General features: G+C 36.6%; 1 long non-coding RNA gene across 1 annotated transcript in view; it reads left to right on the forward strand.

Moving 5' to 3' along the window:
• LOC116285182 (uncharacterized) overlaps positions 1-14014 on the forward strand; it is a 414943-nt gene that overhangs the window by 152379 nt on the left and 248550 nt on the right. Inside the window, exon 2 of the long non-coding RNA XR_012060295.1 lies at positions 7967-8074. This is a non-coding gene — a long non-coding RNA (uncharacterized lncRNA). The remainder of the gene's footprint in view (positions 1-7966; positions 8075-14014) is intronic.

The raw sequence follows: 14014 nt of genomic DNA on the forward strand, positions 1-14014 counted from the left end.
CCTCTGAGAAGAGGTGGACAACTTGGGATAGTGAGCTTTTGATTGAGATGAGGGGACCAATAAAGCCATTTCTGCCACCATAAATTTCTTTAATAAACCACTTTATTTCATTGTCACCATAATTACATTGTGAAATAAGCCAAAATTTTAGGTGAAAGATTTTGAACTGTAGGTATTCATGAGCAACGGAAAGGTTTTGTGGGATTTTAAGCCAGGGAGAACAATGCCCATATTTACCTTTGAACAATACCCTTCAGCCTGAAGAATGGAGAGTGGACAAGATTTAACACAAGGGACAAGGTAGAAGGCACTAAACTTCTCCAGTGAAATTTTATAGTGATTTGGGCTAAGATGATGGCAGTGGGATGGAGAGAAAAGGGTGATCAAGAAATATTTAGCAAATGTAATCAAATGTATTTTAGGAGTATCTTGGATATAGGTGGGAGTTAAAGGAAAAGGAAACATTCAGAAATAGTCCTTTTGAGCACTGGATGGTGGGTAGACCTACTGAAATAGAAAACACAGAAGGATGAACAAGTTTACTGGGAAGATGATGAGTTTGGTTTGAACACCATTGATTTTATGTGCTTGGGGTATATGAAAGTGGAGACGTTGTGGAAGCAGGATTTAAGTGTCTGGATTAACTCTTTAAAGTTCTAGGTTGCCATAGAGAAGGACTATTGCTTGGACAGCTTCATGAATTTGATGAAGCCTGAGAAAAACCAGGTATCCACAAGGAGGGCCAGTGTCTCACAGGTTGTTGATTTCAAATCTTCCATTGTTCTTGCTTGGACAGATGGGCATCTGTGTTACCAGGTGCATGCCTGGTAACACAGATAGCTCATTGAGAACACTAGACTGGGAATGGCCTAACCGGCTGGTTTTTTCGAACTTCAAAATCAGGACAGCAAATGAAAATTTTAACTTAGATAATCCAGAATCCCAATAGCACAAGGGCCTAATCTGGAAACAAATAAGCCATTTCATCTTAATGGTCTTAGTGTAATTAATATTTATTGTATGTTTATTTATAGGACTTTTGTGTCACATTGTGTCACACACATGATTATATGGCATAACTGTGTCTTATCAGTCTTTCAAAAGAGCTTTCTTGTCATTTTCTGCTCCTTTTTATTGCCATATATATTGCAAACCTGCTGTATTTAATAAAAGAACATTGTAGGTGAAACATTCTGGTCCTTATGTGTTTAATTATTGTTATATATTCTGGCCATTCCTAATTTTCCCATTTGTAGAAAGTGACTACTTTGAGAAGGGAAAATGGGCAATCAAAGCTTAAAAAATAGTGATAATTACTCCTCTTGTGTAAGAGTAAAGCACTATCTATTCTGAAAATTGAATGAAAATACACAGCAGTATCAGGGGACAAATGCATCCTATTTATAAATCAAAAGTTGATAGTTAGGCCTTTAGCACCTGCATTGAATATTAATAAGTAAGGCTTAATTAATATCTGAACACTGGGCCATTATTTTATTACCACATTTGCCAACACAAGCAGGCCTGCTCTTAAAAACTTATCAGAAATAATGACAATTAAAATGAGGCATGTTGTAAATTACAAGGGTCCCAGTTCCTTCTCTTTCTTTGTAATGGCATGCTTTGCCATGTGACTGCAGTTTCTTCTTGCCTTTTTGCAAGTTTGCCCACATGATTTACTTTGCTTGATGGCATGTGAGTAGGTATGGCATAACCAAAGACCTGAAAAGAAATTGCTCAATTGGGCTTCTCATACCCCTGCCATAAGAAGAACATGTTTTAGTTCTGTAATTCCGGGAGGACAAGAGACAGTGGAGCAGAGCCAAGTGATTCCTGAGAAGCTGGGCCTAGAGCAGTCAACCCTCTGCTTACCTTCTGATCCATGAGAACAAATGATTGCTGTTTTTAAATTCTGAGTTTTTTATGGTTTTTGAGGTAGCAATTATGTGACATAGGCTAATATGGGGAATTGCAGACTCAACAAAAAGACCCTAGGTAATGTTAGTGACCAGAAACTTGGAGGGGGAAAGAAGGGGGAAAACAGAGTGAAAGGGAAAAGGGAAGTGAGAATGAGAGCTAGGGGGAGAGAGAAAGAGAGAGAGAGAGAGATTGACATTGGATCAGTACAAAATTCAGTGCAAAAGAACACAGTTGTTCTGAGGTTAAAGTAAAAACATTGAGTAAAGTCAAAGGCTTGGCACATGAGGAATGGAAACATGAATGCATCTAGAAGAAAGGATCAAGAGGATTTGAGGTTAGGGAAAATAATCAGTTACAATTTGTGAATGGCCTGGACAGCAAGAGTTGCTGAAAGAGGATTCCATCTTTCCTGAGTTGAATCGTCCCTTTCTCTGCCTTCTCCCTCACTTCAGCCCCTGAGACAGTTGTTCTCCTGGCATAATTTGGATTGCTGCCTCCCTCCAAGAGACAGCTGGAAATAACTGGAAACAATTTTGATTGTCGTAACTTGGGGGATCAGTGCCACTGGCATATAGTGGGTAGAGGCCAGCAATGCTGCCAAACATTCTATGATGCACAAAGACAGCCCCCCTAACAAAAAAGAATTATCCAGTCCAAAATGTCTATAGTGACAAATTTGAGAAACCTTGCTGTGAGATATAACTAGTGTGGCCTTCCCGTGTGAAATTCCAGAAACCTGACCAAGAAAGAAGACTTAACAGAAGTCAGACAGACTTTGGTTTTGAGGGCCTTCCATACACCAAACCCTCTATTAGGCAGTAATAGTTACAAGGATGAGAAAATTACTTTTGTCTTCAAGGAACATACAGAGAAAGCAGTGGGAGAAAGAGAGAGAGATACAGTGTCCTATAAATAAACATACAATTATAAATGGTTGTAAAGGAAAATATTTGGGGGCTTATGAGAGGAATTTGACTTAGTCAAGTGGGCTAGAGAAGATTTTAACAATAGGCAGTATTTTAACTGGTGTCCGAAGGATGAGGTGAAGTTAACTATATAAGAAAGGGTTGGGGAGCCTCTTGGGTAGCAGAAACAGCATGTGCAAAGTCACTGTGGCTGGAGGGGCCACTGTGCATTTGGATAAGTGGAGGCAAATCAGTGCTGCTCAAGTACCTATAACCAGGGCAGAGTGGCCTGTGATGTGATGGAAGAGGCAGGTGGGGGCCAGATTATGCAGAGTTTCATAGGCCTTTTTGAGGACTTTGATCCTTGTTCCAGGAGTAATAATGAGCCACTGAAAGATTTAAAGGAATAGTGTGATTAGATTAGTATTTTAGAAAGATGGCTTGATTACCTAATAGATAAAGTTTTGGGGTGGTGGGAGGAGAAATAACCAGGAAAAGAAAGGTTGGTCATTTTTAGGAATGGCTGATAGTTGAAATCCCTGGTATTTCACTCACAGAAGAGGGAATTCATTTGAGGTGACTGAAAGAAAACTAGAAGATGGGGAAGGAGTGGACACACGTAGGCAAGTGAATCACAGCTTCCCAATAATAACAGGGAGTGCTGGACAGCGCTCTGGTTGCTATAGGTAAAGTTGGCAAAACCTCTCTTACCCACTGGCATGAGTGGAGAAGCTCTAACTAGTACTTGTTTCCTTTAACCTGTAGGTAGTAGCTAAGTGGGCCAAGTGAGTCACCCCAAGCAACCTAGCTGTCCTGACTGATGTCACATTAGAGACCATTAGAGTGTCTGTTTTACCCAACATCTTTCCCCATCACCTCCTTTCTTCTCTTTCAGGGACTTTTGAGCACTGACAGTGCTCCCTATCCCCTCTTCATGTCTTTAGGTAACATATTTTCTATACAGCTCTTAGGTCAGTTTATTTATATAAACAGATACTAAGAGCCTACAATCTGTGTTCACTGTCTGTTTTACTAGCAGCAAGACTTCAGTAACCTTATTTACTTACTCAGCCTCAGTTTCCTTATCCACAGTATGGGGATAAAATGACTGCTACCTTTTAGGGTTGTTGTGAGGATTAAAAAATTGTGTGCGTATAGAAACAGTGCCTGGTAAATATTCTGTAATTGCTTGTTGAGCACTAGAGATAAAAAGATGAATATGGATAATCCCCAGTCTTAGTGAATGGACAGCATAGTAGAGTAGACAGAGAGTAAACGTTTAATTTCAATTATGTGATTAATACGACGATAGAAATAGAAGCAGCTTGCTATAGAATTGTAGAAGAAGTGCATCTTCTGCAGGGGTGTTTATCTGCAGCCTGGGTCGTTCTGATGATTTCTCGACCTGTATATCACTCTGCTTAGTGGATAGCACCCCTGGATGTTTCAAAGGAAACTCAGGCACCATTATTTATTCTGTTGCCTGAGGGAGAAACTTGCATGCCATTCTAGTGCTTCAACCTCATTGTTGCCCAATCAATCACAGAGTCTGGCAGCTTCAACCTCCCTAATATCTCTTACAGCCAGCTGCTGCTCTCCATCCTATCATAAACTTTGTTCATAACAACTTCATCTTTCCCTAGATTACTGCGATTGCCTCCCAATTGGTCTTTCTTCCTCCAGTATTGCTCCTTCTACCTTGTTGTCTGCACTGCAGCCTGAGGGGTCTTTCTAGAGCACAGAGCTGATAGTATTATTCCCCTAATGAAACCTCTTAAATAGCTCCCAATTGCTTTGTTATAAAGTCCAACCCCCTTAGGCAACATAGGATGCTGTTTATGCACATGGCTTCTCAGCCTTACCTCTGGTTGCTGCCCTCGTTTCAACAGACGCTTCCTGCATTCTGAACAGCATGGCAGTCCATGAACAGGGCACTCCCTTGCTCACCTCTGGGCTTTTGCAAATGTGCCTCTGACCTTTTTCTTCCTGCTTTGCCAGGGATTTATTGGCAGCTTCCTTACTTAAGACCTGGAAACCTGCGGAAACAGGCAAAATGCAGTAATTCGCACCATAGCATTCTCATTTCTAAAGAGCGTACACGAGAGACCATTTTCCTCCTCATGCTTTCCCCACCATACATTCTTTTCCTTTGGTCTGAGTGTGGGGACTCAGTTGCCTGAAGTAATAACATTTGAAGTTTACAAATGATGATAAATTTTAAGGTAAATATGGAAGAGCTACAAAAATTCAGAATTTTAGTTTATTCAGTTCTTTTAAGTTCTAGGAAAAATACGAAACATGCTTCAAATCTGTGTTTTTTATTTTGAAGATACTGTGCTAATAAATCCTAAAGCCACTTTATTGAGGGTTTCAGCAAAACTGAAATCGTTACACTCTCTCTGAAGGAGCAGAGTATGTGAATGCAAGTCATTCCTTATTAACCCACTTGATTATCTCAAATACAGTACTCTTTATTTAGGATAATTGATGTGTATTGTATCATGGTTCTCCTTAACATTGGATTATTAACCATCTCTATGACATGCATATATGACTTCCACTGTTTTTTTTTTAATTTGCTTATCTCTCAGACTAAAATGATTATTGGTTATTTTGGTTTTCTGTGTTTCAAAGTGAAACTTCTTTCAAAGCAAACTACTTTAGAGAGTATTTCAGCTTACAGTCTTTATAAAATTTTCAAGAACAGTTACGTCAAGAAGTTTGACCTTTAGTTTTTGGACTTAAGCCAATTGTCTGGTTAGATTTATTAAATAAGGACCTTTGACAAAACAATATTAAATCACACTGCTACTTAAAATTTTTGATGAAGTGCTTAATTGAAAAAAAAGTTAAAGCACCTGAAAATAAATGCTAACACTCCTCTATGGGTCAGAAATCTAGTTAATGAGAATCAGAGAGTCCTTCCTCTAAAGGACAGTTATCCTTAAGTAGCTTAGCTAAGTAATGATCATGGGAATAATACACTGGTCTATAAAAAGGAGTTAATTGCATTTTGTCACCTTCAACTGAGCAGGTACACATATAAAATCTGCCACTGATTTTTTCTTCCAGTGTTCAAGGTTCAAGTATCTTGGATAAAAATTCTGTGTGACTTACGTTTGGATGTGATCATTGATGATTAGTTTGATGTTAATATTGTCATATAGTTATTTTGAATAACTTCCACTATTGTTTTCAGTGCCATAATTATACTTTGGCGATGTTAAGAACATACAGATGTAACAAAATTTTAGTGAATAATAGGAGTTATGTTTTATAGTAATGTAACTCAGATGGCTGAGGGAGGATATACTTATGGTAGCACTGTCTAATGGCTCTGGGAGATGGAGTATTTGGGACATAAGAGAAGAAAGCTCTCTGATCTGTAGATGGAAGTATGTATGTGCAGAGGGAAGGAAAATGGTGGGCCTTTACAGTGGGTTTTATTTCATTCCCTCCTGTAAATAAGGAAAATTATTCTCTCACATCTATATAATTTATGTTCTTTTGTTTACTGACTTAGGCTTTTTTTCCATATAAACAATATTCCTGACCTTATGTTAATAATTGAATTTGCCCCATCTTGCTCTGTATTTTGTTACCAAACTTGAATACATTAGCTGATAGCATGTACTGCTGTGCCCAAGTGACTTTTCTTTGCCTCAGATTTCTCTCCAGCCTTTACAGAGGTATAGGGAAAATACTAGTTTTCCCTGGCACAATAAAAAGAAATGAAGAAGAAAGGTGAGGTATTACAGTAAATTTCTCCTTCCCTGTGAAGCTCGTTTTCACCTTCTACTGCGTCCCTAGCTGCATTAGCCACTCTTTCATTTGTGTTACCATTATGACTTGAATCAGTTTCAATTATAATTATCATACCGATGACTGTATTTTACTAATTTTTGTAATTTTACAAAATTTGAAAATTTGAAAGTCCAGTGCTAGGAAATAGCACTTGGGATATATTAGGTACTCAATAAATTTTTTTGTTTATTGAACAACCAAAGTACCTCTGTTGCTAGAAATATTGTTGGCACTCAGTGAATGCTTTTTAAAAATACTAATAAATATAATAAAAATAACAACAGCTAATTATTTGTTTTAGCACTTACTGTGTGACAAGCACTGTGCTTTATATGGATTTTCTCATTTAAATATCATTAATAGCTCTCTGAGTTGAGCACAAATATTCCCCTACTGTTGCACTTAGGGAAACTGAAGTGTGGAGAGGAAAGGATACTTCCTCCAGGTAATATACAGCTTGTCAGTAGTTGGGATTGGAGTTTCAGTGCTCATACTCTTAATTTCTGCAGCAGATAAATGGGAATGGATGTAAATAATTGTAATACTATGATTAATTACAATGATAGATCTATATACTTGGCCCAGTTGTGGCACAAAGGATAAATGACCAGATTTACATGAACAGTCAGGGAAGGTTTCCCAGAAAGGGTGAAAAATATTGGCAGGCTTGCATAGTGATGAGAACACTTGGCCTAGTTTTCTTTTTGGTGTTGCCACCAAATTTTAGTAAATAAGGCTGATCTCTTGCAAAACATCACTAAATTCACTTGTTTCTGTTTCCTTATCTGTAAATAAAGGGTTAGATTAAGTGATATTTTGTCTCAAGTATTGTGATTCAAAATGAATTCTTTCACTGGAGTGTGTGCCTTGCATACAATGCAGGCTCAGTAAACATCTACTAAATTGAATTACTTTGAAATAGAATGCATCCAGTGGATGGTATTGCTGCAGCCGAAACCATCATCTGTTTAGATTGTTATTTTTTCATTACCTTACATGGCAAACCACCACTTAGAAAACTTTCATGTCCCTGTAAATGCTTTGCTTGACCAGAAATGCAGTAAACTTGTAGTCAGCCAACCCCCAAACACTCAAAGCAACTCTGGGCTCTATACTTACTTCCTTGTTCCTTTTCATCTCAAATAGGGTTGACTGTGTGGCCCCAGCCAATCAGATGTTTTCTATTTTTCTCTTCTTTGTTCTTTATTTTTGTCCCTTTGAAAGTTTCTTGCCTTCTGCTCAGTTTTGCAGTTCTCTAAGATCGTCGACTTCATGAAGTGTTAAATAAAATTTGTTTGCATCACCTAAATTGTTTTATTTAATACATTTTTTAACAGTTTTTGGCAAAGAGGAATGAAATCTGAAACTGGCAGCTAATGACCTATGGGACAAGATGCAGAGGCTGTTTGAATTTACTGTTCCTGTCATCATTACTAAGCCCATGGGTAAGTCACACTCGGATTTGAGCTCTGCTCCCTTGCATGCAGTTCTCTGATCCAAAAAAAATTTATTAAAAATATTTATAAATATATATTTTTCCCAGAAAGATTCTGGGGTTCTGGAAAGGTCCCACGGTTTATTAAAATTCCCAGAAGGGTCCTGGGGTCCCAGAAAGGTCTGGAGTAGTTGTATTGGAAGTCTATAACAGGTGGCAGTTGTTAAGGGACTCACAAAGCCTCAAGGTAAGTCCATAGCATAAACTGCTGGGGGACTTGGGAAAATAAATGAAGACAAGAAATTGGGACTTTTTTGACCATCAAAATCAAAATCGAAGTAGGCGTTAAGTCAGACTATTATAAGTCATCAGGGCATCTGCCATTCTAAAGAAATCATCTTGTGAAAGGATGAATAGATCTATTGCTAGTGGGAATCTCAGAAATCAAAGCTGCAAAGTTGGTGGGCATGGGTCAAGCAATTAAAAGCTTTTACTCTTTTGCTTAAGTTGGTCACAGAGTGGGTTAGACATTAGGTCACTTATCAACCTCAAGAAAATTTCCATGCAGTGAGGTACACTGGAAAACACCACCAAAATCCTCAATTTAGTGGCACATCCCTCTTAGGTATTAATTTGGCTCCAAGAGACTCAAGGCTTAGCTAAAAAGATGGGACTCTCAAGTTTCAAAGGATTGAGTGCAGCACCTTCTGGCACAGCTGCTTATTTTATGTCTAAGTACTGTAGTCCCGGAAGCTGTAATATTTATAAAAATGGTAAAGTCTTACTAGGACAGCCTAGAATGACAATGGCCATTATGGAAAACATTTCAGTTAGACAAGGTCGTTCATTTAAGAAGTGCATTTGAAAGCAAGGGTTCCCAAATCAACAAACAGAATGGGATACCTATTTTACTTAGAAGATTCCAAAATAACTTCATTGAAATATTTATTGCAAAAGGCTTATGAAAACTTAAAGACACTAGAGATACCTAAAACGAAAGACTGTAAGACTATGTGACTCCTACTCTCCTCTATCTTCCTTTACCCGAGGACTCACATGCTCCTAATCTTCTATCTGAATTGCCTTTCCATGCTGAAAAAACTGCAAAACTAGAAACAAAATTTAACCCAGAGTCAGCTTTCTGGGATCTCTACAGTGCCTGGTTGAAAAAGGAAGGTAAACTTCAAGATGTCCCTTCTTTTATAAATCTAGACTCTTGTGAATTTTTTAGGGGGTGCCTGTTAGTTGCCGATCCTTTCTCTCTCAGGAACAGCTGTTGCCTTCTTGTTTGTCTCTTTTTGTGTCCTGGTAACTTGGCTTGGCTTTTTCCCTGCCTGGGGCATGCAGACTGTCAGCTCTTGCATTATGTAGGCAGCTCAACTGTCAAGTTGGGGGCTCAAAGATTTGGCTGGACAAAAATGTGAGTTGCACTCCATTTGTGGCTAGGGTCCTACCAGCTGTGGTCAGCTGTCCGAGAATTGTCAGCACTTTATTTTCGCTACTTTTGGGAGTGCCTTTGAATCTTGGGAGAATATTATCTTTGTACCCTCTTTGGTGATGCCTCTTTAGTCCATGAGGTCATTTGATACTGCCAAGAATATTTATTATTTATACCAACCGAAGCCTGACAAGATATTTGAATGAGTTTTTTTTTTTTTTTTTAGAGTGACTCTATGGTCAAACGTTAGCCAAATTGAAAGCTGATATTCAGAGCCTGATAGAAACTTCTTTAAAGGCCTTCTCCCCTAAGCAAAATGAAACTTTGTACCCAGAGGGAAATAATAACATTCTAAAAACAAATAGCTTTAAATATAGAACATAGGAACTTAAAAAATTTCTAGCTTAATTGAAGATAATCTAGTAGGATGGGTGGGTCAGCACCTTAATATCATTTCCGGTTACAGTCCAATTCTTTGAGGAATTAGAAACAACTGTCCTATAAATTGAGGACAACTTGTCCAATTTGTCTTACAAATTGAGTTTTTACAAGAACAGAAAAAGCCTACCTATCCTTTTTAACCAATCCCCAGACCTCCCCTGTTCATCTCAAAAGGACTATAGGCATTATAAAAATTCTGGATTTAGGAGGAACTTGCATACATCTTTGTGCCTTTGAGGTGTAAATATTCTACCCAGTCTTCTCTAGGAACTCAGGTCTCTTTGAAACACAAGCTTTATGGAGGTAATTCTTATCAGAAGGGAAAAAAAGGAGAAAAAAAAAAGGGAAAGGCTATTTGGTAACTAGGCAAAAGAAAAATCTTACAAGTCTACTTCACAAATACTAGTAAAAGTTTTAACCATCTAAGCAAGTAACCTTAACTTATTTCATCTGCCAGAAACAGTATTTTTCTTTCATAAACTTGTGAGTTTTGTGTTACTGCATCTGTCTCATGGCTAAAATTTTAAAACAAAAGTTGTAAGATCTTTGAGTCTGTATGTTTATGTATGTCTATATATATGTTACAAATGTGTGATTTTTTCCTACCTGCAATGGTATTACAAATTAATTTATATAGAGCTCTATTTACTTGAATTAAGAAAAATTAAACGTTTATATAAATCAAAATATGCTCTCAGAAATACAGGAACTAACTGTAATGTTTTTCAAGTTCATGTGATCTAGGATAACCTTTGGTAAATAAAAGCTAGTTTAAGTTTGTTGGTTTCATTGTCTTTAGAGTTATCATCAAGTATAATACTTTCATTTTGCCTAGGGTTACCAAACAGAGAAGCTCATGATATCTCTGTAACAAAATTTATCAGCAAGAAAGATAATTTAAGATAATGGTTAGCTGTTTAATGTCTCATGGAATTTTTATAGTTAGCCTAAACATAATTGTTAAGAGCAAGTGAATTAAATAGATGTAAGCAAGGTAAATATTTATAAATGAACTTTTCAATAATAATTATACTTTATGGTATGTCTACTTAAAAATAGTTTCCAAAATCTTTTCGGTAGCTTGAAACAAAGTTATAATGAGATAAGTTAAATGATAGATATTTATTAAATATCTAAATCATGTCTGAATAAGATACTGAAACAGCAATTACTGACCATAGGTTTATCCATTTGGACTTTTTTATAGATGAACTAAAGCTATTTGGTTCTATTTGTAAATGTGCTTTGTGCCATATTGAAAAATTTACTGTGAGGAACAGCATACTACCAGGAATTGAATTATGGAATGTATTTATAAATTTGCCACTCTACCTAATGCTAGTGTAACAGACAGTCCACAACCTACTTCTTAGTTTTTACTAGGAATTAAGGTTTCTAAGGTTAAGAATTTAATTAATGTATGTAATTAAAACTACTAGAAGTAATAAAGGAGACATCTTTATGCAAGGAAAATAACATATGTCTTTGGCAAGAAAAGGTGTTAGGTATGAAGAGGTGTTTTTGTAAGGGAAAAAGAGTAATTTTGTCTTAAAGTGAAATACCTGATTGTTTCAGAATGAAAAGAAGGGAAAAACATCTGACAAAATCGGAATGGACATAAAATTGTTGTAGAAGGTTTGTAGAAAAGGAATCCTGGGAAAGGAATTTTATGTGTGGTCAAGCTGGCCAAGATTAGAATAAATTTATTTAATTAAGAAAATTTTATTATGAAAGTACACTGGTGTAAAGTTAGAATTTGGCTTTTTCTCTGATGAAAGGACAAAGTTTACTTGACCTATTGATCTGCTCTTGATAATAGATTGTGAAAGGTTTTTTTTGTTTTTGTTTTTTAACGTTTTGGGTAATCTACCTGGAAAGCAAACATTTTGAGTTTTGTCTTGCTAAAATAATTCACTGTGCTTCACAGTTGTTGTTTTCAGGTCTTTGATTACTTAGAAAAACCCAGTCTTCTCAATATTAAAAGAGTTAAGTTTTGTACACAGCAATGTAACCTGTATTTGCCTTTAAAATCTACTACTGTTACTTTGGCTAAAAGATAATTAAGTATTATTTCATAATGATCTATGATTCTATTTAATCAGATGTTCAAACCTTTTGACATTTTCTCAAAATCAAATTCTAAAGGCAGTCTTTTTGAACTCAGACTAACTTTGAGATTTCCCAGAGGGTCTCTGGAAATTTTGAAAGGATTTATCTCTCACTTGATAAGATGCTTTGTTGCTCCACCCTAAGAGAGACCATCCGTCAGCTCGTCAGTGTCTTCCTACGTGCATTTATAACTTCTGAGAGAATGCAGCATATTAAGGAGACAGTAATCATTATTAGCAATGAAACAATGCCCATGGTTTGGAGAGCTCTCCTGAGCCAAGGTCCCCAAGACTTAAACCAGCTAGAATCAAATAAGTCAGGAAATGATCCTGTCCAACAAAGGAGAATAGAACATAACTAAAACTGGAGGCTAACATCATCTGTTTTGAATACTGCACTGAGATTCAGAGAAACAATGGTATCTGAAAGGCATACTAAGACCAATATGTTTGATCAAATCTTTTGACTGGTCAAGAGGATGATCAAAAGTGGGAAGCTGTTGAAATAACTTCCTAGGCCTAAGATGAAGTCACTCTTTTCCCAGGGTGCCATGTAAGCAAACCAAAACTTTCATGTCCCTGTAAACGCTTTGCTTGACCAGAAATGCAGTATATCCAGTTGTCCAATCACTAATACCAGGCCAACTGTGGGTCTCTAAATTACTTTCTTGTTCCTTTTCACTCCAAACAAAGTTGACTATGTGATTCCAGTCAGTCAGATATTTTCTGTTTTTCTCCTTCCTGTTTTTTATTCTTTATCCTACAAAAACTTACTGCCTTCCACCCAATTTTGCAGTTCCCTGAAAGAAGACTTTCCACTTTGTGAAGTGCTAAGTTTATGTGTGTCACCTAAATTGTCTTCGTTAATCATTTTTAATAGCTGTAATATACACCTTTTGAAATGACCAAACACAGGGACATCATAGTTTATCATTGTTGAATTTCAAATTTAACACTAAGATTTCTTATTTTTCTGCCATTTCCAAGGTGTGCTTCTTACACTAGGGATTTGATCACAGTCTATCAATTCTTCACTTGATAAACTCAGAATAGTTTCTGAGAAAGTGATTAAATGTATTTCTTTGACATGTATTAAGTCAAAGGAGAGAATAAACTATGAGCCATTGATTTAATGTCAGGAAGTGAATTTTCAGAGGGGCATAATCCCTTTATTTACCTGTGGGGGATGAAGCCAGTCTTTACCCATATCATCTTGGAGAGAAGAACATTACCACTTTAAAACTACTTTTAGGGAAGAGCAATAGCCTCCTTTGGATGGCATAGAGAAAGTTATATCTGAGACATGCTTAAAGATGATACACACTTTTCACAAGGAATTGTGTTTAGGGGGAGGGGTGTGGAGGTGTAATAGATTTTTGGTGGTGTTTATTTTCTCTCTTTTTTTGTTTGCAAGTGAAGTGACTTTTGTTCTTTATTATTTCCTTTCTCTTCTATGCTTTAGGGTTAGTTTCCTCTTTTTTGCCCCCCTATCTTCTTAAAGTAGAAGCTTAGCTTGTTGATCAAAAAATCTTATTTTCTAGTATAAACATCTAATGCTATACATTTCCCTCTAAGCCACCTTTAGCTGTATCTTACAAACTTGAATATACTGTGTTTTCATTTTTATTCAGTTAAAAGTATTTTCAAATTCTTCTGTGACCCATGAGTTATTTAGTAGTATATTATTTAATTTATAAATATTTAGATATTTTCCAAATATTTTTCTGTTGCTGATTACAAGTTTAATTCTGAAATGGTCAGATAATATATTTTGTATTATTTCAATTTTTAAAATTGGTTGTGGATTGTTTTATAATCTGTCTTATTGAATGTTGCATTGTGAAAGTGAATATAGATTTGGTGAACTGGAAAGTTAAAACTGTGATCCAAGAGGACTCCTTTATGTCTATAGCCTAAAACAGACTGAAGGCAGGCCTTTGTGTTCTTCTTTCTCAGTGCTGTG

This window comes from Vicugna pacos, chromosome 2 (genome assembly GCF_048564905.1).
Source record: "Vicugna pacos chromosome 2, VicPac4, whole genome shotgun sequence".
NCBI lineage: Eukaryota > Metazoa > Chordata > Mammalia > Artiodactyla > Camelidae > Vicugna > Vicugna pacos.